The sequence below is a fragment of the Strix aluco genome, chromosome 9, assembly GCF_031877795.1.
Source record: "Strix aluco isolate bStrAlu1 chromosome 9, bStrAlu1.hap1, whole genome shotgun sequence".
NCBI classification, from domain to species: domain Eukaryota; kingdom Metazoa; phylum Chordata; class Aves; order Strigiformes; family Strigidae; genus Strix; species Strix aluco.
In genome coordinates this window covers 4,952,125-4,970,760 of record NC_133939.1, presented here as the reverse complement: position 1 = coordinate 4,970,760, position 18,636 = coordinate 4,952,125, and the positions used below count along the sequence as shown (strand labels likewise).

The 18,636-nt window shown below is 67.1% G+C and overlaps 24 non-coding genes across 24 annotated transcripts; all 24 read left to right on the top strand.

Annotated features, from left to right (window-relative positions):
- Nucleotides 1-11: 11 nt before the first annotated feature.
- LOC141927474 (5S ribosomal RNA) lies at nt 12-130 on the top strand. Its single transcript, XR_012624434.1, has one exon. It is a non-coding gene; the product is annotated as a 5S ribosomal RNA (ribosomal RNA).
- An 824-nt stretch (nt 131-954) lies between these two features.
- Nucleotides 955-1,073, top strand: LOC141927488 (5S ribosomal RNA). Its single transcript, XR_012624448.1, has one exon. It is a non-coding gene; the product is annotated as a 5S ribosomal RNA (ribosomal RNA).
- Nucleotides 1,074-1,500: 427 nt separating this feature from the next.
- LOC141927473 (5S ribosomal RNA) lies at nt 1,501-1,619 on the top strand. The gene has a single exon (XR_012624433.1). It is a non-coding gene; the product is annotated as a 5S ribosomal RNA (ribosomal RNA).
- An 824-nt stretch (nt 1,620-2,443) lies between these two features.
- On the top strand, nt 2,444-2,562 carry LOC141927472 (5S ribosomal RNA). The gene has a single exon (XR_012624432.1). It is a non-coding gene; the product is annotated as a 5S ribosomal RNA (ribosomal RNA).
- Nucleotides 2,563-2,989: 427 nt separating this feature from the next.
- On the top strand, nt 2,990-3,108 carry LOC141927471 (5S ribosomal RNA). Its single transcript, XR_012624431.1, has one exon. It is a non-coding gene; the product is annotated as a 5S ribosomal RNA (ribosomal RNA).
- Nucleotides 3,109-3,938: 830 nt separating this feature from the next.
- On the top strand, nt 3,939-4,057 carry LOC141927469 (5S ribosomal RNA). The gene has a single exon (XR_012624429.1). It is a non-coding gene; the product is annotated as a 5S ribosomal RNA (ribosomal RNA).
- Nucleotides 4,058-4,484: 427 nt separating this feature from the next.
- On the top strand, nt 4,485-4,603 carry LOC141927468 (5S ribosomal RNA). The gene has a single exon (XR_012624428.1). It is a non-coding gene; the product is annotated as a 5S ribosomal RNA (ribosomal RNA).
- Nucleotides 4,604-5,427: 824 nt separating this feature from the next.
- On the top strand, nt 5,428-5,546 carry LOC141927467 (5S ribosomal RNA). Its single transcript, XR_012624427.1, has one exon. It is a non-coding gene; the product is annotated as a 5S ribosomal RNA (ribosomal RNA).
- Nucleotides 5,547-5,973: 427 nt separating this feature from the next.
- Nucleotides 5,974-6,092, top strand: LOC141927466 (5S ribosomal RNA). Its single transcript, XR_012624426.1, has one exon. It is a non-coding gene; the product is annotated as a 5S ribosomal RNA (ribosomal RNA).
- Nucleotides 6,093-6,916: 824 nt separating this feature from the next.
- LOC141927487 (5S ribosomal RNA) lies at nt 6,917-7,035 on the top strand. The gene has a single exon (XR_012624447.1). It is a non-coding gene; the product is annotated as a 5S ribosomal RNA (ribosomal RNA).
- Nucleotides 7,036-7,473: 438 nt separating this feature from the next.
- LOC141927465 (5S ribosomal RNA) lies at nt 7,474-7,592 on the top strand. Its single transcript, XR_012624425.1, has one exon. It is a non-coding gene; the product is annotated as a 5S ribosomal RNA (ribosomal RNA).
- An 824-nt stretch (nt 7,593-8,416) lies between these two features.
- On the top strand, nt 8,417-8,535 carry LOC141927464 (5S ribosomal RNA). Its single transcript, XR_012624424.1, has one exon. It is a non-coding gene; the product is annotated as a 5S ribosomal RNA (ribosomal RNA).
- Nucleotides 8,536-9,490: 955 nt separating this feature from the next.
- Nucleotides 9,491-9,609, top strand: LOC141927463 (5S ribosomal RNA). Its single transcript, XR_012624423.1, has one exon. It is a non-coding gene; the product is annotated as a 5S ribosomal RNA (ribosomal RNA).
- A 439-nt stretch (nt 9,610-10,048) lies between these two features.
- LOC141927501 (5S ribosomal RNA) lies at nt 10,049-10,167 on the top strand. Its single transcript, XR_012624461.1, has one exon. It is a non-coding gene; the product is annotated as a 5S ribosomal RNA (ribosomal RNA).
- A 427-nt stretch (nt 10,168-10,594) lies between these two features.
- LOC141927495 (5S ribosomal RNA) lies at nt 10,595-10,713 on the top strand. Its single transcript, XR_012624456.1, has one exon. It is a non-coding gene; the product is annotated as a 5S ribosomal RNA (ribosomal RNA).
- Nucleotides 10,714-11,537: 824 nt separating this feature from the next.
- On the top strand, nt 11,538-11,656 carry LOC141927462 (5S ribosomal RNA). Its single transcript, XR_012624422.1, has one exon. It is a non-coding gene; the product is annotated as a 5S ribosomal RNA (ribosomal RNA).
- A 438-nt stretch (nt 11,657-12,094) lies between these two features.
- Nucleotides 12,095-12,213, top strand: LOC141927497 (5S ribosomal RNA). The gene has a single exon (XR_012624458.1). It is a non-coding gene; the product is annotated as a 5S ribosomal RNA (ribosomal RNA).
- Nucleotides 12,214-13,037: 824 nt separating this feature from the next.
- LOC141927461 (5S ribosomal RNA) lies at nt 13,038-13,156 on the top strand. Its single transcript, XR_012624421.1, has one exon. It is a non-coding gene; the product is annotated as a 5S ribosomal RNA (ribosomal RNA).
- A 955-nt stretch (nt 13,157-14,111) lies between these two features.
- LOC141927460 (5S ribosomal RNA) lies at nt 14,112-14,230 on the top strand. The gene has a single exon (XR_012624420.1). It is a non-coding gene; the product is annotated as a 5S ribosomal RNA (ribosomal RNA).
- Nucleotides 14,231-14,668: 438 nt separating this feature from the next.
- Nucleotides 14,669-14,787, top strand: LOC141927458 (5S ribosomal RNA). Its single transcript, XR_012624418.1, has one exon. It is a non-coding gene; the product is annotated as a 5S ribosomal RNA (ribosomal RNA).
- Nucleotides 14,788-15,611: 824 nt separating this feature from the next.
- LOC141927543 (5S ribosomal RNA) lies at nt 15,612-15,730 on the top strand. Its single transcript, XR_012624502.1, has one exon. It is a non-coding gene; the product is annotated as a 5S ribosomal RNA (ribosomal RNA).
- Nucleotides 15,731-16,676: 946 nt separating this feature from the next.
- LOC141927456 (5S ribosomal RNA) lies at nt 16,677-16,795 on the top strand. The gene has a single exon (XR_012624417.1). It is a non-coding gene; the product is annotated as a 5S ribosomal RNA (ribosomal RNA).
- A 438-nt stretch (nt 16,796-17,233) lies between these two features.
- LOC141927455 (5S ribosomal RNA) lies at nt 17,234-17,352 on the top strand. The gene has a single exon (XR_012624416.1). It is a non-coding gene; the product is annotated as a 5S ribosomal RNA (ribosomal RNA).
- An 824-nt stretch (nt 17,353-18,176) lies between these two features.
- Nucleotides 18,177-18,295, top strand: LOC141927454 (5S ribosomal RNA). Its single transcript, XR_012624415.1, has one exon. It is a non-coding gene; the product is annotated as a 5S ribosomal RNA (ribosomal RNA).
- The last annotated feature ends 341 nt before the right edge of the window (nt 18,296-18,636 follow it).

Sequence of the window (18,636 nt, the reverse complement as noted above, 5' to 3'; positions counted from 1 at the left end):
GGCTGGGGGGTGCCTACGGCCATACCACCCTGAGAACGCCCGATCTCGTCTGATCTCGGAAGCTAAGCAGGGTCGGGCCCGGTTAGTACTTGGATGGGAGACCGCCTGGGAATACCGGGTGCTGTAGGCTTTTGCCGGGGCCCGGGGGGCGCCATTTTGTTTGTCGGGGGTGCTGGGTGGGCTCTTGCGGAGGGGCAGTTGCGGGGGCCGTGTTGGCGGTGGTGCGCAGGTGTTTGCGGGGCACGGGCTGCGCAATCGGGGTGTCGGGGCGCCGCCGTGCGTGGGTCGGTGAGGGGGTAGTGTGGGGGGGAGCGCGGGGGGGCTTGTGCAAGAGGCCTTTTGGCAGCGCAGCTGTGGGGGGGGTACGTGTGGGTGTGGCTGGGGGGGGTGGGGCTGTTTTCGTGGCAGTTTGGTGGTCCCCCGCCCCGTCAGGCGGTGGGGCTGTAGCGCAGGGTGCGAATGTGGTGGTGGTTGCGGGAGAGGGCGTTTTGGTGGGGCAGTGGTCCAGGTGTGGGGGGGTGAGTGCAGGTGTTGTTGGGGGGTGTGTGCGTGTCGGGGTGGCCCGTCGCCCCGCCCCGATGGTGGGTGGTTGGAGCTGTGTGGTGGGCTGGGAGGTGGTGGCGGTGAGGTGGACGGGTCTTTGGCTTAGGCAGGGTTCAGGTGTGCGTGTGGGAGTGTGCAGGTGTTGGCGTGGGGGTGTTGTGGTGGGTGGTGTGTGCGTGGGGTGTTTCCCCCCTGCCCCGTGGGGGTGTGTGTGTGTCTGGTGGGGTGTGAGGGCGTTGTAGGGTGCAGGAGAGGGCTGTTGTTGGGTGGTGGGAGTTGTGTGTGGGGGTGTTTGCGTTTGTGGTGTGCGTGTGCGTGCTTTTGTCGGTGTGGGGTGGGTGAGTGGGGCTGTAGGGGTGTGTGGGAGCGTGTGGGCGGTCACTCGAGAGGGCTCTGGTGGGGCTGGGGGGTGCCTACGGCCATACCACCCTGAGAATGCCCGATCTCGTCTGATCTCGGAAGCTAAGCAGGGTCGGGCCCGGTTAGTACTTGGATGGGAGACCGCCTGGGAATACCGGGTGCTGTAGGCTTTTGCCGGGGCCCGGGGGGCGCCATTTTGTTTGTCGGGGGTGCTGGGTGGGCTCTTGCGGAGGGGCAGTTGCGGGGGCCGTGTTGGCGGTGGTGCGCAGGTGTTTGCGGGGCAGGGTCTGCGTGTTGGGGTGTCCCGGCGCCAGAGCGTGACTGGGAGCGTTGGGGGTCTTCTGCAAGAGGCCTTTTGGCGGTGCGGGTGTGTGTGGGTGTGTGTCTGGGGGTGGTGGTGGTGGGTCTTTTTGCGTCGGGGTGTCGGGGCGCCGCCGTGCGTGGGTCGGTGAGGGGGTAGTGTGGGGGGGAGCGCGGGGGGGCTTGTGCAAGAGGCCTTGTGGCAGGGCAGGTGTGTGTGGGGTAGGTGTGGGTGTGGTGGTGGTTGGGCTGTTTGTGTCGGGGTGCCTCGAGAGGGCTGTTGTGGGGCTGGGGGGTGCCTACGGCCATACCACCCTGAGAACGCCCGATCTCGTCTGATCTCGGAAGCTAAGCAGGGTCGGGCCCGGTTAGTACTTGGATGGGAGACCGCCTGGGAATACCGGGTGCTGTAGGCTTTTGCCGGGGCCCGGGGGGCGCCATTTTGTTTGTCGGGGGTGCTGGGTGGGCTCTTGCGGAGGGGCAGTTGCGGGGGCCGTGTTGGCGGTGGTGCGCAGGTGTTTGCGGGGCACGGGCTGCGCAATCGGGGTGTCGGGGCGCCGCCGTGCGTGGGTCGGTGAGGGGGTAGTGTGGGGGGGAGCGCGGGGGGGCTTGTGCAAGAGGCCTTTTGGCAGCGCAGCTGTGGGGGGGGTACGTGTGGGTGTGGCTGGGGGGGGTGGGGCTGTTTTCGTGGCAGTTTGGTGGTCCCCCGCCCCGTCAGGCGGTGGGGCTGTAGCGCAGGGTGCGAATGTGGTGGTGGTTGCGGGAGAGGGCGTTTTGGTGGGGCAGTGGTCCAGGTGTGGGGGGGTGAGTGCAGGTGTTGTTGGGGGGTGTGTGCGTGTCGGGGTGGCCCGTCGCCCCGCCCCGATGGTGGGTGGTTGGAGCTGTGTGGTGGGCTGGGAGGTGGTGGCGGTGAGGTGGACGGGTCTTTGGCTTAGGCAGGGTTCAGGTGTGCGTGTGGGAGTGTGCAGGTGTTGGCGTGGGGGTGTTGTGGTGGGTGGTGTGTGCGTGGGGTGTTTCCCCCCTGCCCCGTGGGGGTGTGTGTGTGTCTGGTGGGGTGTGAGGGCGTTGTAGGGTGCAGGAGAGGGCTGTTGTTGGGTGGTGGGAATTGTGTGTGGGGGTGTTTGCGTTTGTGGTGTGCGTGTGCGTGCTTTTGTCGGTGTGGGGTGGGTGAGTGGGGCTGTAGGGGTGTGTGGGAGCGTGTGGGCGGTCACTCGAGAGGGCTCTGGTGGGGCTGGGGGGTGCCTACGGCCATACCACCCTGAGAACGCCCGATCTCGTCTGATCTCGGAAGCTAAGCAGGGTCGGGCCCGGTTAGTACTTGGATGGGAGACCGCCTGGGAATACCGGGTGCTGTAGGCTTTTGCCGGGGCCCGGGGGGCGCCATTTTGTTTGTCGGGGGTGCTGGGTGGGCTCTTGCGGAGGGGCAGTTGCGGGGGCCGTGTTGGCGGTGGTGCGCAGGTGTTTGCGGGGCAGGGTCTGCGTGTTGGGGTGTCCCGGCGCCAGAGCGTGACTGGGAGCGTTGGGGGTCTTCTGCAAGAGGCCTTTTGGCGGTGCGGGTGTGTGTGGGTGTGTGTCTGGGGGTGGTGGTGGTGGGTGTTTTTGCGTCGGGGTGTCGGGGCGCCGCCGTGCGTGGGTCGGTGAGGGGGTAGTGTGGGGGGGAGCGCGGGGGGGCTTGTGCAAGAGGCCTTGTGGCAGGGCAGGTGTGTGTGGGGTAGGTGTGGGTGTGGTGGTGGTTGGGCTGTTTGTGTCGGGGTGCCTCGAGAGGGCTGTTGTGGGGCTGGGGGGTGCCTACGGCCATACCACCCTGAGAACGCCCGATCTCGTCTGATCTCGGAAGCTAAGCAGGGTCGGGCCCGGTTAGTACTTGGATGGGAGACCGCCTGGGAATACCGGGTGCTGTAGGCTTTTGCCGGGGCCCGGGGGGCGCCATTTTGTTTGTCGGGGGTGCTGGGTGGGCTCTTGCGGAGGGGCAGTTGCGGGGGCCGTGTTGGCGGTGGTGCGCAGGTGTTTGCGGGGCACGGGCTGCGCAATCGGGGTGTCGGGGCGCCGCCGTGCGTGGGTCGGTGAGGGGGTAGTGTGGGGGGGAGCGCGGGGGGGCTTGTGCAAGAGGCCTTTTGGCAGCGCAGCTGTGGGGGGGGTACGTGTGGGTGTGGCTGGGGGGGGTGGGGCTGTTTTCGTGGCAGTTTGGTGGTCCCCCGCCCCGTCAGGCGGTGGGGCTGTAGCGCAGGGTGCGAATGTGGTGGTGGTTGCGGGAGAGGGCGTTTTGGTGGGGCAGTGGTCCAGGTGTGGGGGGGTGAGTGCAGGTGTTGTTGGGGGGTGTGTGCGTGTCGGGGTGGCCCGTCGCCCTGCCCCGATGGTGGGTGGTTGGAGCTGTGTGGTGGGCTGGGAGGTGGTGGCGGTGAGGTGGACGGGTCTTTGGCTTAGGCAGGGTTCAGGTGTGCGTGTGGGAGTGTGCAGGTGTTGGCGTGGGGGTGTTGTGGTGGGTGGTGTGTGCGTGGGGTGTTTCCCCCCTGCCCCGTGGGGGTGTGTGTGTGTCTGGTGGGGTGTGAGGGCGTTGTAGGGTGCAGGAGAGGGCTGTTGTTGGGTGGTGGGAGTTGTGTGTGGGGGTGTTTGTGTTTGTGTTTGTGGTGTGCGTGTGCGTGCTTTTGTCGGTGTGGGGTGGGTGAGTGGGGCTGTAGGGGTGTGTGGGAGCGTGTGGGCGGTCACTCGAGAGGGCTCTGGTGGGGCTGGGGGGTGCCTACGGCCATACCACCCTGAGAACGCCCGATCTCGTCTGATCTCGGAAGCTAAGCAGGGTCGGGCCCGGTTAGTACTTGGATGGGAGACCGCCTGGGAATACCGGGTGCTGTAGGCTTTTGCCGGGGCCCGGGGGGCGCCATTTTGTTTGTCGGGGGTGCTGGGTGGGCTCTTGCGGAGGGGCAGTTGCGGGGGCCGTGTTGGCGGTGGTGCGCAGGTGTTTGCGGGGCAGGGTCTGCGTGTTGGGGTGTCCCGGCGCCAGAGCGTGACTGGGAGCGTTGGGGGTCTTCTGCAAGAGGCCTTTTGGCGGTGCGGGTGTGTGTGGGTGTGTGTCTGGGGGTGGTGGTGGTGGGTGTTTTTGCGTCGGGGTGTCGGGGCGCCGCCGTGCGTGGGTCGGTGAGGGGGTAGTGTGGGGGGGAGCGCGGGGGGGCTTGTGCAAGAGGCCTTGTGGCAGGGCAGGTGTGTGTGGGGTAGGTGTGGGTGTGGTGGTGGTTGGGCTGTTTGTGTCGGGGTGCCTCGAGAGGGCTGTTGTGGGGCTGGGGGGTGCCTACGGCCATACCACCCTGAGAACGCCCGATCTCGTCTGATCTCGGAAGCTAAGCAGGGTCGGGCCCGGTTAGTACTTGGATGGGAGACCGCCTGGGAATACCGGGTGCTGTAGGCTTTTGCCGGGGCCCGGGGGGCGCCATTTTGTTTGTCGGGGGTGCTGGGTGGGCTCTTGCGGAGGGGCAGTTGCGGGGGCCGTGTTGGCGGTGGTGCGCAGGTGTTTGCGGGGCACGGGCTGCGCAATCGGGGTGTCGGGGCGCCGCCGTGCGTGGGTCGGTGAGGGGGTAGTGTGGGGGGGAGCGCGGGGGGGCTTGTGCAAGAGGCCTTTTGGCAGCGCAGCTGTGGGGGGGGTACGTGTGGGTGTGGCTGGGGGGGGTGGGGCTGTTTTCGTGGCAGTTTGGTGGTCCCCCGCCCCGTCAGGCGGTGGGGCTGTAGCGCAGGGTGCGAATGTGGTGGTGGTTGCGGGAGAGGGCGTTTTGGTGGGGCAGTGGTCCAGGTGTGGGGGGGTGAGTGCAGGTGTTGTTGGGGGGTGTGTGCGTGTCGGGGTGGCCCGTCGCCCCGCCCCGATGGTGGGTGGTTGGAGCTGTGTGGTGGGCTGGGAGGTGGTGGCGGTGAGGTGGACGGGTCTTTGGCTTAGGCAGGGTTCAGGTGTGCGTGTGGGAGTGTGCAGGTGTTGGCGTGGGGGTGTTGTGGTGGGTGGTGTGTGCGTGGGGTGTTTCCCCCCTGCCCCGTGGGGGTGTGTGTGTGTCTGGTGGGGTGTGAGGGCGTTGTAGGGTGCAGGAGAGGGCTGTTGTTGGGTGGTGGGAATTGTGTGTGGGGGTGTTTGCGTTTGTGGTGTGCGTGTGCGTGCTTTTGTCGGTGTGGGGTGGGTGAGTGGGGCTGTAGGGGTGTGTGGGAGCGTGTGGGCGGTCACTCGAGAGGGCTCTGGTGGGGCTGGGGGGTGCCTACGGCCATACCACCCTGAGAACGCCCGATCTCGTCTGATCTCGGAAGCTAAGCAGGGTCGGGCCCGGTTAGTACTTGGATGGGAGACCGCCTGGGAATACCGGGTGCTGTAGGCTTTTGCCGGGGCCCGGGGGGCGCCATTTTGTTTGTCGGGGGTGCTGGGTGGGCTCTTGCGGAGGGGCAGTTGCGGGGGCCGTGTTGGCGGTGGTGCGCAGGTGTTTGCGGGGCAGGGTCTGCGTGTTGGGGTGTCCCGGCGCCAGAGCGTGACTGGGAGCGTTGGGGGTCTTCTGCAAGAGGCCTTTTGGCGGTGCGGGTGTGTGTGGGTGTGTGTCTGGGGGTGGTGGTGGTGGGTGTTTTTGCGTCGGGGTGTCGGGGCGCCGCCGTGCGTGGGTCGGTGAGGGGGTAGTGTGGGGGGGAGCGCGGGGGGGCTTGTGCAAGAGGCCTTGTGGCAGGGCAGGTGTGTGTGGGGTAGGTGTGGGTGTGGTGGTGGTTGGGCTGTTTGTGTCGGGGTGCCTCGAGAGGGCTGTTGTGGGGCTGGGGGGTGCCTACGGCCATACCACCCTGAGAACGCCCGATCTCGTCTGATCTCGGAAGCTAAGCAGGGTCGGGCCCGGTTAGTACTTGGATGGGAGACCGCCTGGGAATACCGGGTGCTGTAGGCTTTTGCCGGGGCCCGGGGGGCGCCATTTTGTTTGTCGGGGGTGCTGGGTGGGCTCTTGCGGAGGGGCAGTTGCGGGGGCCGTGTTGGCGGTGGTGCGCAGGTGTTTGCGGGGCACGGGCTGCGCAATCGGGGTGTCCCGGCGCCGCCGTGCGTGGGTCGGTGAGGGGGTAGTGTGGGGGGGAGCGCGGGGGGGCTTGTGCAAGAGGCCTTTTGGCAGCGCAGCTGTGGGGGGGGTACGTGTGGGTGTGGCTGGGGGGGGTGGGGCTGTTTTCGTGGCAGTTTGGTGGTCCCCCGCCCCGTCAGGCGGTGGGGCTGTAGCGCAGGGTGCGAATGTGGTGGTGGTTGCGGGAGAGGGCGTTTTGGTGGGGCAGTGGTCCAGGTGTGGGGGGGTGAGTGCAGGTGTTGTTGGGGGGTGTGTGCGTGTCGGGGTGGCCCGTCACCCTGCCCCGATGGTGGGTGGTTGGAGCTGTGTGGTGGGCTGGGAGGTGGTGGCGGTGAGGTGGACGGGTCTTTGGCTTAGGCAGGGTTCAGGTGTGCGTGTGGGAGTGTGCAGGTGTTGGCGTGGGGGTGTTGTGGTGGGTGGTGTGTGCGTGGGGTGTTTCCCCCCTGCCCCGTGGGGGTGTGTGTGTGTCTGGTGGGGTGTGAGGGCGTTGTAGGGTGCAGGAGAGGGCTGTTGTTGGGTGGTGGGAGTTGTGTGTGGGGGTGTTTGCGTTTGTGGTGTGCGTGTGCGTGCTTTTGTCGGTGTGGGGTGGGTGAGTGGGGCTGTAGGGGTGTGTGGGAGCGTGTGGGCGGTCACTCGAGAGGGCTCTGGTGGGGCTGGGGGGTGCCTACGGCCATACCACCCTGAGAATGCCCGATCTCGTCTGATCTCGGAAGCTAAGCAGGGTCGGGCCCGGTTAGTACTTGGATGGGAGACCGCCTGGGAATACCGGGTGCTGTAGGCTTTTGCCGGGGCCTGGGGGGGTCCCGGGGCGGCACCTTTTGTTTGTCGGGGGTGTTGGTTGGGCTCTTGCGGAGGGGCAGTTGCGGGGGCCGTGTTGGCGGTGGTGCGCAGTCTTTTGTGGGGCAGGGTCTGCGTGTTGGGGTGTCCCGGCGCCAGAGCGTGACTGGGAGCGTTGGGGGTCTTCTGCAAGAGGCCTTTTGGCGGTGCGGGTGTGTGTGGGTGTGTGTCTGGGGGTGGTGGTGGTGGGTCTTTTTGCGTCGGGGTGTCGGGGCGCCGCCGTGCGTGGGTCGGTGAGGGGGTAGTGTGGGGGGGAGCGCGGGGGGGCTTGTGCAAGAGGCCTTGTGGCAGGGCAGGTGTGTGTGGGGTAGGTGTGGGTGTGGTGGTGGTTGGGCTGTTTGTGTCGGGGTGCCTCGAGAGGGCTGTTGTGGGGCTGGGGGGTGCCTACGGCCATACCACCCTGAGAACGCCCGATCTCGTCTGATCTCGGAAGCTAAGCAGGGTCGGGCCCGGTTAGTACTTGGATGGGAGACCGCCTGGGAATACCGGGTGCTGTAGGCTTTTGCCGGGGCCCGGGGGGCGCCATTTTGTTTGTCGGGGGTGCTGGGTGGGCTCTTGCGGAGGGGCAGTTGCGGGGGCCGTGTTGGCGGTGGTGCGCAGGTGTTTGCGGGGCACGGGCTGCGCAATCGGGGTGTCGGGGCGCCGCCGTGCGTGGGTCGGTGAGGGGGTAGTGTGGGGGGGAGCGCGGGGGGGCTTGTGCAAGAGGCCTTTTGGCAGCGCAGCTGTGGGGGGGGTACGTGTGGGTGTGGCTGGGGGGGGTGGGGCTGTTTTCGTGGCAGTTTGGTGGTCCCCCGCCCCGTCAGGCGGTGGGGCTGTAGCGCAGGGTGCGAATGTGGTGGTGGTTGCGGGAGAGGGCGTTTTGGTGGGGCAGTGGTCCAGGTGTGGGGGGGTGAGTGCAGGTGTTGTTGGGGGGTGTGTGCGTGTCGGGGTGGCCCGTCGCCCCGCCCCGATGGTGGGTGGTTGGAGCTGTGTGGTGGGCTGGGAGGTGGTGGCGGTGAGGTGGACGGGTCTTTGGCTTAGGCAGGGTTCAGGTGTGCGTGTGGGAGTGTGCAGGTGTTGGCGTGGGGGTGTTGTGGTGGGTGGTGTGTGCGTGGGGTGTTTCCCCCCTGCCCCGTGGGGGTGTGTGTGTGTCTGGTGGGGTGTGAGGGCGTTGTAGGGTGCAGGAGAGGGCTGTTGTTGGGTGGTGGGAGTTGTGTGTGGGGGTGTTTGTGTTTGTGGTGTGCGTGTGCGTGCTTTTGTCGGTGTGGGGTGGGTGAGTGGGGCTGTAGGGGTGTGTGGGAGCGTGTGGGCGGTCACTCGAGAGGGCTCTGGTGGGGCTGGGGGGTGCCTACGGCCATACCACCCTGAGAACGCCCGATCTCGTCTGATCTCGGAAGCTAAGCAGGGTCGGGCCCGGTTAGTACTTGGATGGGAGACCGCCTGGGAATACCGGGTGCTGTAGGCTTTTGCCGGGGCCTGGGGGGGTCCCGGGGCGGCACCTTTTGTTTGTCGGGGGTGTTGGTTGGGCTCTTGCGGAGGGGCAGTTGCGGGGGCCGTGTTGGCGGTGGTGCGCAGTCTTTTGTGGGGCAGGGTCTGCGTGTTGGGGTGTCCCGGCGCCAGAGCGTGACTGGGAGCGTTGGGGGTCTTCTGCAAGAGGCCTTTTGGCGGTGCGGGTGTGTGTGGGTGTGTGTCTGGGGGTGGTGGTGGTGGGTGTTTTTGCGTCGGGGTGTCGGGGCGCCGCCGTGCGTGGGTCGGTGAGGGGGTAGTGTGGGGGGGAGCGCGGGGGGGCTTGTGCAAGAGGCCTTTTGGCAGCGCAGCTGTGGGGGGGGTACGTGTGGGTGTGGCTGGGGGGGGTGGGGCTGTTTTCGTGGCAGTTTGGTGGTCCCCCGCCCCGTCAGGCGGTGGGGCTGTAGCGCAGGGTGCGAATGTGGTGGTGGTTGCGGGAGAGGGCGTTTTGGTGGGGCAGTGGTCCAGGTGTGGGGGGGTGAGTGCAGGTGTTGTTGGGGGGTGTGTGCGTGTCGGGGTGGCCCGTCACCCTGCCCCGATGGTGGGTGGTTGGAGCTGTGTGGTGGGCTGGGAGGTGGTGGCGGTGAGGTGGACGGGTCTTTGGCTTAGGCAGGGTTCAGGTGTGCGTGTGGGAGTGTGCAGGTGTTGGCGTGGGGGTGTTGTGGTGGGTGGTGTGTGCGTGGGGTGTTTCCCCCCTGCCCCGTGGGGGTGTGTGTGTGTCTGGTGGGGTGTGAGGGCGTTGTAGGGTGCAGGAGAGGGCTGTTGTTGGGTGGTGGGAGTTGTGTGTGGGGGTGTTTGCGTTTGTGGTGTGCGTGTGCGTGCTTTTGTCGGTGTGGGGTGGGTGAGTGGGGCTGTGGGGGTGTGTGGGAGCGTGTGGGCGGTCACTCGAGAGGGCTCTGGGGGGGCTGGGGGGTGCCTACGGCCATACCACCCTGAGAACGCCCGATCTCGTCTGATCTCGGAAGCTAAGCAGGGTCGGGCCCGGTTAGTACTTGGATGGGAGACCGCCTGGGAATACCGGGTGCTGTAGGCTTTTGCCGGGGCCTGGGGGGGTCCCGGGGCGGCACCTTTTGTTTGTCGGGGGTGTTGGTTGGGCTCTTGCGGAGGGGCAGTTGCGGGGGCCGTGTTGGCGGTGGTGCGCAGTCTTTTGTGGGGCAGGGTCTGCGTGTTGGGGTGTCCCGGCGCCAGAGCGTGACTGGGAGCGTTGGGGGTCTTCTGCAAGAGGCCTTTTGGCGGTGCGGGTGTGTGTGGGTGTGTGTCTGGGGGTGGTGGTGGTGGGTGTTTTTGCGTCGGGGTGTCGGGGCGCCGCCGTGCGTGGGTCGGTGAGGGGGTAGTGTGGGGGGGGAGCGCGGGGGGGCTTGTGCAAGAGGCCTTGTGGCAGGGCAGGTGTGTGTGGGGTAGGTGTGGGTGTGGTGGTGGTTGGGCTGTTTGTGTCGGGGTGCCTCGAGAGGGCTGTTGTGGGGCTGGGGGGTGCCTACGGCCATACCACCCTGAGAACGCCCGATCTTGTCTGATCTCGGAAGCTAAGCAGGGTCGGGCCCGGTTAGTACTTGGATGGGAGACCGCCTGGGAATACCGGGTGCTGTAGGCTTTTGCCGGGGCCCGGGGGGCGCCATTTTGTTTGTCGGGGGTGCTGGGTGGGCTCTTGCGGAGGGGCAGTTGCGGGGGCCGTGTTGGCGGTGGTGCGCAGGTGTTTGCGGGGCAGGGTCTGCGTGTTGGGGTGTCCCGGCGCCAGAGCGTGACTGGGAGCGTTGGGGGTCTTCTGCAAGAGGCCTTTTGGCGGTGCGGGTGTGTGTGGGTGTGTGTCTGGGGGTGGTGGTGGTGGGTGTTTTTGCGTCGGGGTGTCGGGGCGCCGCCGTGCGTGGGTCGGTGAGGGGGTAGTGTGGGGGGGAGCGCGGGGGGGCTTGTGCAAGAGGCCTTGTGGCAGGGCAGGTGTGTGTGGGGTAGGTGTGGGTGTGGTGGTGGTTGGGCTGTTTGTGTCGGGGTGCCTCGAGAGGGCTGTTGTGGGGCTGGGGGGTGCCTACGGCCATACCACCCTGAGAACGCCCGATCTCGTCTGATCTCGGAAGCTAAGCAGGGTCGGGCCCGGTTAGTACTTGGATGGGAGACCGCCTGGGAATACTGGGTGCTGTAGGCTTTTGCCGGGGCCCGGGGGGCGCCATTTTGTTTGTCGGGGGTGCTGGGTGGGCTCTTGCGGAGGGGCAGTTGCGGGGGCCGTGTTGGCGGTGGTGCGCAGGTGTTTGCGGGGCACGGGCTGCGCAATCGGGGTGTCCCGGCGCCGCCGTGCGTGGGTCGGTGAGGGGGTAGTGTGGGGGGGAGCGCGGGGGGGCTTGTGCAAGAGGCCTTTTGGCAGCGCAGCTGTGGGGGGGGTACGTGTGGGTGTGGCTGGGGGGGGTGGGGCTGTTTTCGTGGCAGTTTGGTGGTCCCCCGCCCCGTCAGGCGGTGGGGCTGTAGCGCAGGGTGCGAATGTGGTGGTGGTTGCGGGAGAGGGCGTTTTGGTGGGGCAGTGGTCCAGGTGTGGGGGGGTGAGTGCAGGTGTTGTTGGGGGGTGTGTGCGTGTCGGGGTGGCCCGTCGCCCCGCCCCGATGGTGGGTGGTTGGAGCTGTGTGGTGGGCTGGGAGGTGGTGGCGGTGAGGTGGACGGGTCTTTGGCTTAGGCAGGGTTCAGGTGTGCGTGTGGGAGTGTGCAGGTGTTGGCGTGGGGGTGTTGTGGTGGGTGGTGTGTGCGTGGGGTGTTTCCCCCCTGCCCCGTGGGGGTGTGTGTGTGTCTGGTGGGGTGTGAGGGCGTTGTAGGGTGCAGGAGAGGGCTGTTGTTGGGTGGTGGGAATTGTGTGTGGGGGTGTTTGCGTTTGTGGTGTGCGTGTGCGTGCTTTTGTCGGTGTGGGGTGGGTGAGTGGGGCTGTAGGGGTGTGTGGGAGCGTGTGGGCGGTCACTCGAGAGGGCTCTGGTGGGGCTGGGGGGTGCCTACGGCCATACCACCCTGAGAACGCCCGATCTCGTCTGATCTCGGAAGCTAAGCAGGGTCGGGCCCGGTTAGTACTTGGATGGGAGACCGCCTGGGAATACCGGGTGCTGTAGGCTTTTGCCGGGGCCTGGGGGGGTCCCGGGGCGGCACCTTTTGTTTGTCGGGGGTGTTGGTTGGGCTCTTGCGGAGGGGCAGTTGCGGGGGCCGTGTTGGCGGTGGTGCGCAGTCTTTTGTGGGGCAGGGTCTGCGTGTTGGGGTGTCCCGGCGCCAGAGCGTGACTGGGAGCGTTGGGGGTCTTCTGCAAGAGGCCTTTTGGCGGTGCGGGTGTGTGTGGGTGTGTGTCTGGGGGTGGTGGTGGTGGGTGTTTTTGCGTCGGGGTGTCGGGGCGCCGCCGTGCGTGGGTCAGTGAGGGGGTAGTGTGGGGGGGAGCGCGGGGGGGCTTGTGCAAGAGGCCTTGTGGCAGGGCAGGTGTGTGTGGGGTAGGTGTGGGTGTGGTGGTGGTTGGGCTGTTTGTGTCGGGGTGCCTCGAGAGGGCTGTTGTGGGGCTGGGGGGTGCCTACGGCCATACCACCCTGAGAACGCCCGATCTCGTCTGATCTCGGAAGCTAAGCAGGGTCGGGCCCAGTTAGTACTTGGATGGGAGACCGCCTGGGAATACCGGGTGCTGTAGGCTTTTGCCGGGGCCCGGGGGGCGCCATTTTGTTTGTCGGGGGTGCTGGGTGGGCTCTTGCGGAGGGGCAGTTGCGGGGGCCGTGTTGGCGGTGGTGCGCAGGTGTTTGCGGGGCACGGGCTGCGCAATCGGGGTGTCGGGGCGCCGCCGTGCGTGGGTCGGTGAGGGGGTAGTGTGGGGGGGAGCGCGGGGGGGCTTGTGCAAGAGGCCTTTTGGCAGCGCAGCTGTGGGGGGGGTACGTGTGGGTGTGGCTGGGGGGGGTGGGGCTGTTTTCGTGGCAGTTTGGTGGTCCCCCGCCCCGTCAGGCGGTGGGGCTGTAGCGCAGGGTGCGAATGTGGTGGTGGTTGCGGGAGAGGGCGTTTTGGTGGGGCAGTGGTCCAGGTGTGGGGGGGTGAGTGCAGGTGTTGTTGGGGGGTGTGTGCGTGTCGGGGTGGCCCGTCGCCCCGCCCCGATGGTGGGTGGTTGGAGCTGTGTGGTGGGCTGGGAGGTGGTGGCGGTGAGGTGGACGGGTCTTTGGCTTAGGCAGGGTTCAGGTGTGCGTGTGGGAGTGTGCAGGTGTTGGCGTGGGGGTGTTGTGGTGGGTGGTGTGTGCGTGGGGTGTTTCCCCCCTGCCCCGTGGGGGTGTGTGTGTGTCTGGTGGGGTGTGAGGGCGTTGTAGGGTGCAGGAGAGGGCTGTTGTTGGGTGGTGGGAGTTGTGTGTGGGGGTGTTTGCGTTTGTGGTGTGCGTGTGCGTGCTTTTGTCGGTGTGGGGTGGGTGAGTGGGGCTGTGGGGGTGTGTGGGAGCGTGTGGGCGGTCACTCGAGAGGGCTCTGGTGGGGCTGGGGGGTGCCTACGGCCATACCACCCTGAGAACGCCCGATCTCGTCTGATCTCGGAAGCTAAGCAGGGTCGGGCCCGGTTAGTACTTGGATGGGAGACCGCCTGGGAATACCGGGTGCTGTAGGCTTTTGCCGGGGCCTGGGGGGGTCCCGGGGCGGCACCTTTTGTTTGTCGGGGGTGTTGGTTGGGCTCTTGCGGAGGGGCAGTTGCGGGGGCCGTGTTGGCGGTGGTGCGCAGTCTTTTGTGGGGCAGGGTCTGCGTGTTGGGGTGTCCCGGCGCCAGAGCGTGACTGGGAGCGTTGGGGGTCTTCTGCAAGAGGCCTTTTGGCGGTGCGGGTGTGTGTGGGTGTGTGTCTGGGGGTGGTGGTGGTGGGTGTTTTTGCGTCGGGGTGTCGGGGCGCCGCCGTGCGTGGGTCGGTGAGGGGGTAGTGTGGGGGGGAGCGCGGGGGGGCTTGTGCAAGAGGCCTTTTGGCAGCGCAGCTGTGGGGGGGGTACGTGTGGGTGTGGCTGGGGGGGGTGGGGCTGTTTTCGTGGCAGTTTGGTGGTCCCCCGCCCCGTCAGGCGGTGGGGCTGTAGCGCAGGGTGCGAATGTGGTGGTGGTTGCGGGAGAGGGCGTTTTGGTGGGGCAGTGGTCCAGGTGTGGGGGGGTGAGTGCAGGTGTTGTTGGGGGGTGTGTGCGTGTCGGGGTGGCCCGTCGCCCCGCCCCGATGGTGGGTGGTTGGAGCTGTGTGGTGGGCTGGGAGGTGGTGGCGGTGAGGTGGACGGGTCTTTGGCTTAGGCAGGGTTCAGGTGTGCGTGTGGGAGTGTGCAGGTGTTGGCGTGGGGGTGTTGTGGTGGGTGGTGTGTGCGTGGGGTGTTTCCCCCCTGCCCCGTGGGGGTGTGTGTGTGTCTGGTGGGGTGTGAGGGCGTTGTAGGGTGCAGGAGAGGGCTGTTGTTGGGTGGTGGGAGTTGTGTGTGGGGGTGTTTGTGTTTGTGGTGTGCGTGTGCGTGCTTTTGTCGGTGTGGGGTGGGTGAGTGGGGCTGTAGGGGTGTGTGGGAGCGTGTGGGCGGTCACTCGAGAGGGCTCTGGTGGGGCTGGGGGGTGCCTACGGCCATACCACCCTGAGAACGCCCGATCTCGTCTGATCTCGGAAGCTAAGCAGGGTCGGGCCCGGTTAGTACTTGGATGGGAGACCGCCTGGGAATACCGGGTGCTGTAGGCTTTTGCCGGGGCCTGGGGGGGTCCCGGGGCGGCACCTTTTGTTTGTCGGGGGTGTTGGTTGGGCTCTTGCGGAGGGGCAGTTGCGGGGGCCGTGTTGGCGGTGGTGCGCAGTCTTTTGTGGGGCAGGGTCTGCGTGTTGGGGTGTCCCGGCGCCAGAGCGTGACTGGGAGCGTTGGGGGTCTTCTGCAAGAGGCCTTTTGGCGGTGCGGGTGTGTGTGGGTGTGTGTCTGGGGGTGGTGGTGGTGGGTGTTTTTGCGTCGGGGTGTCGGGGCGCCGCCGTGCGTGGGTCGGTGAGGGGGTAGTGTGGGGGGGAGCGCGGGGGGGCTTGTGCAAGAGGCCTTGTGGCAGGGCAGGTGTGTGTGGGGTAGGTGTGGGTGTGGTGGTGGTTGGGCTGTTTGTGTCGGGGTGCCTCGAGAGGGCTGTTGTGGGGCTGGGGGGTGCCTACGGCCATACCACCCTGAGAACGCCCGATCTCGTCTGATCTCGGAAGCTAAGCAGGGTCGGGCCCGGTTAGTACTTGGATGGGAGACCGCCTGGGAATACCGGGTGCTGTAGGCTTTTGCCGGGGCCCGGGGGGCGCCATTTTGTTTGTCGGGGGTGCTGGGTGGGCTCTTGCGGAGGGGCAGTTGCGGGGGCCGTGTTGGCGGTGGTGCGCAGGTGTTTGCGGGGCACGGGCTGCGCAATCGGGGTGTCCCGGCGCCGCCGTGCGTGGGTCGGTGAGGGGGTAGTGTGGGGGGGAGCGCGGGGGGGCTTGTGCAAGAGGCCTTTTGGCAGCGCAGCTGTGGGGGGGGTACGTGTGGGTGTGGCTGGGGGGGGTGGGGCTGTTTTCGTGGCAGTTTGGTGGTCCCCCGCCCCGTCAGGCGGTGGGGCTGTAGCGCAGGGTGCGAATGTGGTGGTGGTTGCGGGAGAGGGCGTTTTGGTGGGGCAGTGGTCCAGGTGTGGGGGGGTGAGTGCAGGTGTTGTTGGGGGGTGTGTGCGTGTCGGGGTGGCCCGTCGCCCCGCCCCGATGGTGGGTGGTTGGAGCTGTGTGGTGGGCTGGGAGGTGGTGGCGGTGAGGTGGACGGGTCTTTGGCTTAGGCAGGGTTCAGGTGTGCGTGTGGGAGTGTGCAGGTGTTGGCGTGGGGGTGTTGTGGTGGGTGGTGTGTGCGTGGGGTGTTTCCCCCCTGCCCCGTGGGGGTGTGTGTGTGTCTGGTGGGGTGTGAGGGCGTTGTAGGGTGCAGGAGAGGGCTGTTGTTGGGTGGTGGGAATTGTGTGTGGGGGTGTTTGCGTTTGTGGTGTGCGTGTGCGTGCTTTTGTCGGTGTGGGGTGGGTGAGTGGGGCTGTAGGGGTGTGTGGGAGCGTGTGGGCGGTCACTCGAGAGGGCTCTGGTGGGGCTGGGGGGTGCCTACGGCCATACCACCCTGAGAACGCCCGATCTCGTCTGATCTCGGAAGCTAAGCAGGGTTGGGCCCGGTTAGTACTTGGATGGGAGACCGCCTGGGAATACCGGGTGCTGTAGGCTTTTGCCGGGGCCCGGGGGGCGCCATTTTGTTTGTCGGGGGTGCTGGGTGGGCTCTTGCGGAGGGGCAGTTGCGGGGGCCGTGTTGGCGGTGGTGCGCAGGTGTTTGCGGGGCAGGGTCTGCGTGTTGGGGTGTCCCGGCGCCAGAGCGTGACTGGGAGCGTTGGGGGTCTTCTGCAAGAGGCCTTTTGGCGGTGCGGGTGTGTGTGGGTGTGTGTCTGGGGGTGGTGGTGGTGGGTGTTTTTGCGTCGGGGTGTCGGGGCGCCGCCGTGCGTGGGTCGGTGAGGGGGTAGTGTGGGGGGGGAGCGCGGGGGGGCTTGTGCAAGAGGCCTTTTGGCAGCGCAGCTGTGGGGGGGGGTACGTGTGGGTGTGGCTGGGGGGGGTGGGGCTGTTTTCGTGGCAGTTTGGTGGTCCCCCGCCCCGTCAGGCGGTGGGGCTGTAGCGCAGGGTGCGAATGTGGTGGTGGTTGCGGGAGAGGGCGTTTTGGTGGGGCAGTGGTCCAGGTGTGGGGGGGTGAGTGCAGGTGTTGTTGGGGGGTGTGTGCGTGTCGGGGTGGCCCGTCGCCCTGCCCCGATGGTGGGTGGTTGGAGCTGTGTGGTGGGCTGGGAGGTGGTGGCGGTGAGGTGGACGGGTCTTTGGCTTAGGCAGGGTTCAGGTGTGCGTGTGGGAGTGTGCAGGTGTTGGCGTGGGGGTGTTGTGGTGGGTGGTGTGTGCATGGGGTGTTTCCCCCCTGCCCCGTGGGGGTGTGTGTGTGTCTGGTGGGGTGTGAGGGCGTTGTAGGGTGCAGGAGAGGGCTGTTGTTGGGTGGTGGGAGTTGTGTGTGGGGGTGTTTGTGTTTGTGGTGTGCGTGTGCGTGCTTTTGTCGGTGTGGGGTGGGTGAGTGGGGCTGTAGGGGTGTGTGGGAGCGTGTGGGCGGTCACTCGAGAGGGCTCTGGTGGGGCTGGGGGGTGCCTACGGCCATACCACCCTGAGAACGCCCGATCTCGTCTGATCTCGGAAGCTAAGCAGGGTCGGGCCCGGTTAGTACTTGGATGGGAGACCGCCTGGGAATACCGGGTGCTGTAGGCTTTTGCCGGGGCCTGGGGGGGTCCCGGGGCGGCACCTTTTGTTTGTCGGGGGTGTTGGTTGGGCTCTTGCGGAGGGGCAGTTGCGGGGGCCGTGTTGGCGGTGGTGCGCAGTCTTTTGTGGGGCAGGGTCTGCGTGTTGGGGTGTCCCGGCGCCAGAGCGTGACTGGGAGCGTTGGGGGTCTTCTGCAAGAGGCCTTTTGGCGGTGCGGGTGTGTGTGGGTGTGTGTCTGGGGGTGGTGGTGGTGGGTGTTTTTGCGTCGGGGTGTCGGGGCGCCGCCGTGCGTGGGTCGGTGAGGGGGTAGTGTGGGGGGGAGCGCGGGGGGGCTTGTGCAAGAGGCCTTGTGGCAGGGCAGGTGTGTGTGGGGTAGGTGTGGGTGTGGTGGTGGTTGGGCTGTTTGTGTCGGGGTGCCTCGAGAGGGCTGTTGTGGGGCTGGGGGGTGCCTACGGCCATACCACCCTGAGAACGCCCGATCTCGTCTGATCTCGGAAGCTAAGCAGGGTCGGGCCCGGTTAGTACTTGGATGGGAGACCGCCTGGGAATACCGGGTGCTGTAGGCTTTTGCCGGGGCCCGGGGGGCGCCATTTTGTTTGTCGGGGGTGCTGGGTGGGCTCTTGCGGAGGGGCAGTTGCGGGGGCCGTGTTGGCGGTGGTGCGCAGGTGTTTGCGGGGCACGGGCTGCGCAATCGGGGTGTCCCGGCGCCGCCGTGCGTGGGTCGGTGAGGGGGTAGTGTGGGGGGGAGCGCGGGGGGGCTTGTGCAAGAGGCCTTTTGGCAGCGCAGCTGTGGGGGGGGTACGTGTGGGTGTGGCTGGGGGGGGTGGGGCTGTTTTCGTGGCAGTTTGGTGGTCCCCCGCCCCGTCAGGCGGTGGGGCTGTAGCGCAGGGTGCGAATGTGGTGGTGGTTGCGGGAGAGGGCGTTTTGGTGGGGCAGTGGTCCAGGTGTGGGGGGGTGAGTGCAGGTGTTGTTGGGGGGTGTGTGCGTGTCGGGGTGGCCCGTCGCCCCGCCCCGATGGTGGGTGGTTGGAGCTGTGTGGTGGGCTGGGAGGTGGTGGCGGTGAGGTGGACGGGTCTTTGGCTTAGGCAGGGTTCAGGTGTGCGTGTGGGAGTGTGCAGGTGTTGGCGTGGGGGTGTTGTGGTGGGTGGTGTGTGCGTGGGGTGTTTCCCCCCTGCCCCGTGGGGGTGTGTGTGTGTCTGGTGGGGTGTGAGGGCGTTGTAGGGTGCAGGAGAGGGCTGTTGTTGGGTGGTGGGAATTGTGTGTGGGGGTGTTTGCGTTTGTGGTGTGCGTGTGCGTGCTTTTGTCGGTGTGGGGTGGGTGAGTGGGGCTGTAGGGGTGTGTGGGAGCGTGTGGGCGGTCACTCGAGAGGGCTCTGGTGGGGCTGGGGGGTGCCTACGGCCATACCACCCTGAGAACGCCCGATCTCGTCTGATCTCGGAAGCTAAGCAGGGTCGGGCCCGGTTAGTACTTGGATGGGAGACCGCCTGGGAATACCGGGTGCTGTAGGCTTTTGCCGGGGCCCGGGGGGCGCCATTTTGTTTGTCGGGGGTGCTGGGTGGGCTCTTGCGGAGGGGCAGTTGCGGGGGCCGTGTTGGCGGTGGTGCGCAGGTGTTTGCGGGGCAGGGTCTGCGTGTTGGGGTGTCCCGGCGCCAGAGCGTGACTGGGAGCGTTGGGGGTCTTCTGCAAGAGGCCTTTTGGCGGTGCGGGTGTGTGTGGGTGTGTGTCTGGGGGTGGTGGTGGTGGGTGTTTTTGCGTCGGGGTGTCGGGGCGCCGCCGTGCGTGGGTCGGTGAGGGGGTAGTGTGGGGGGGAGCGCGGGGGGGCTTGTGCAAGAGGCCTTGTGGCAGGGCAG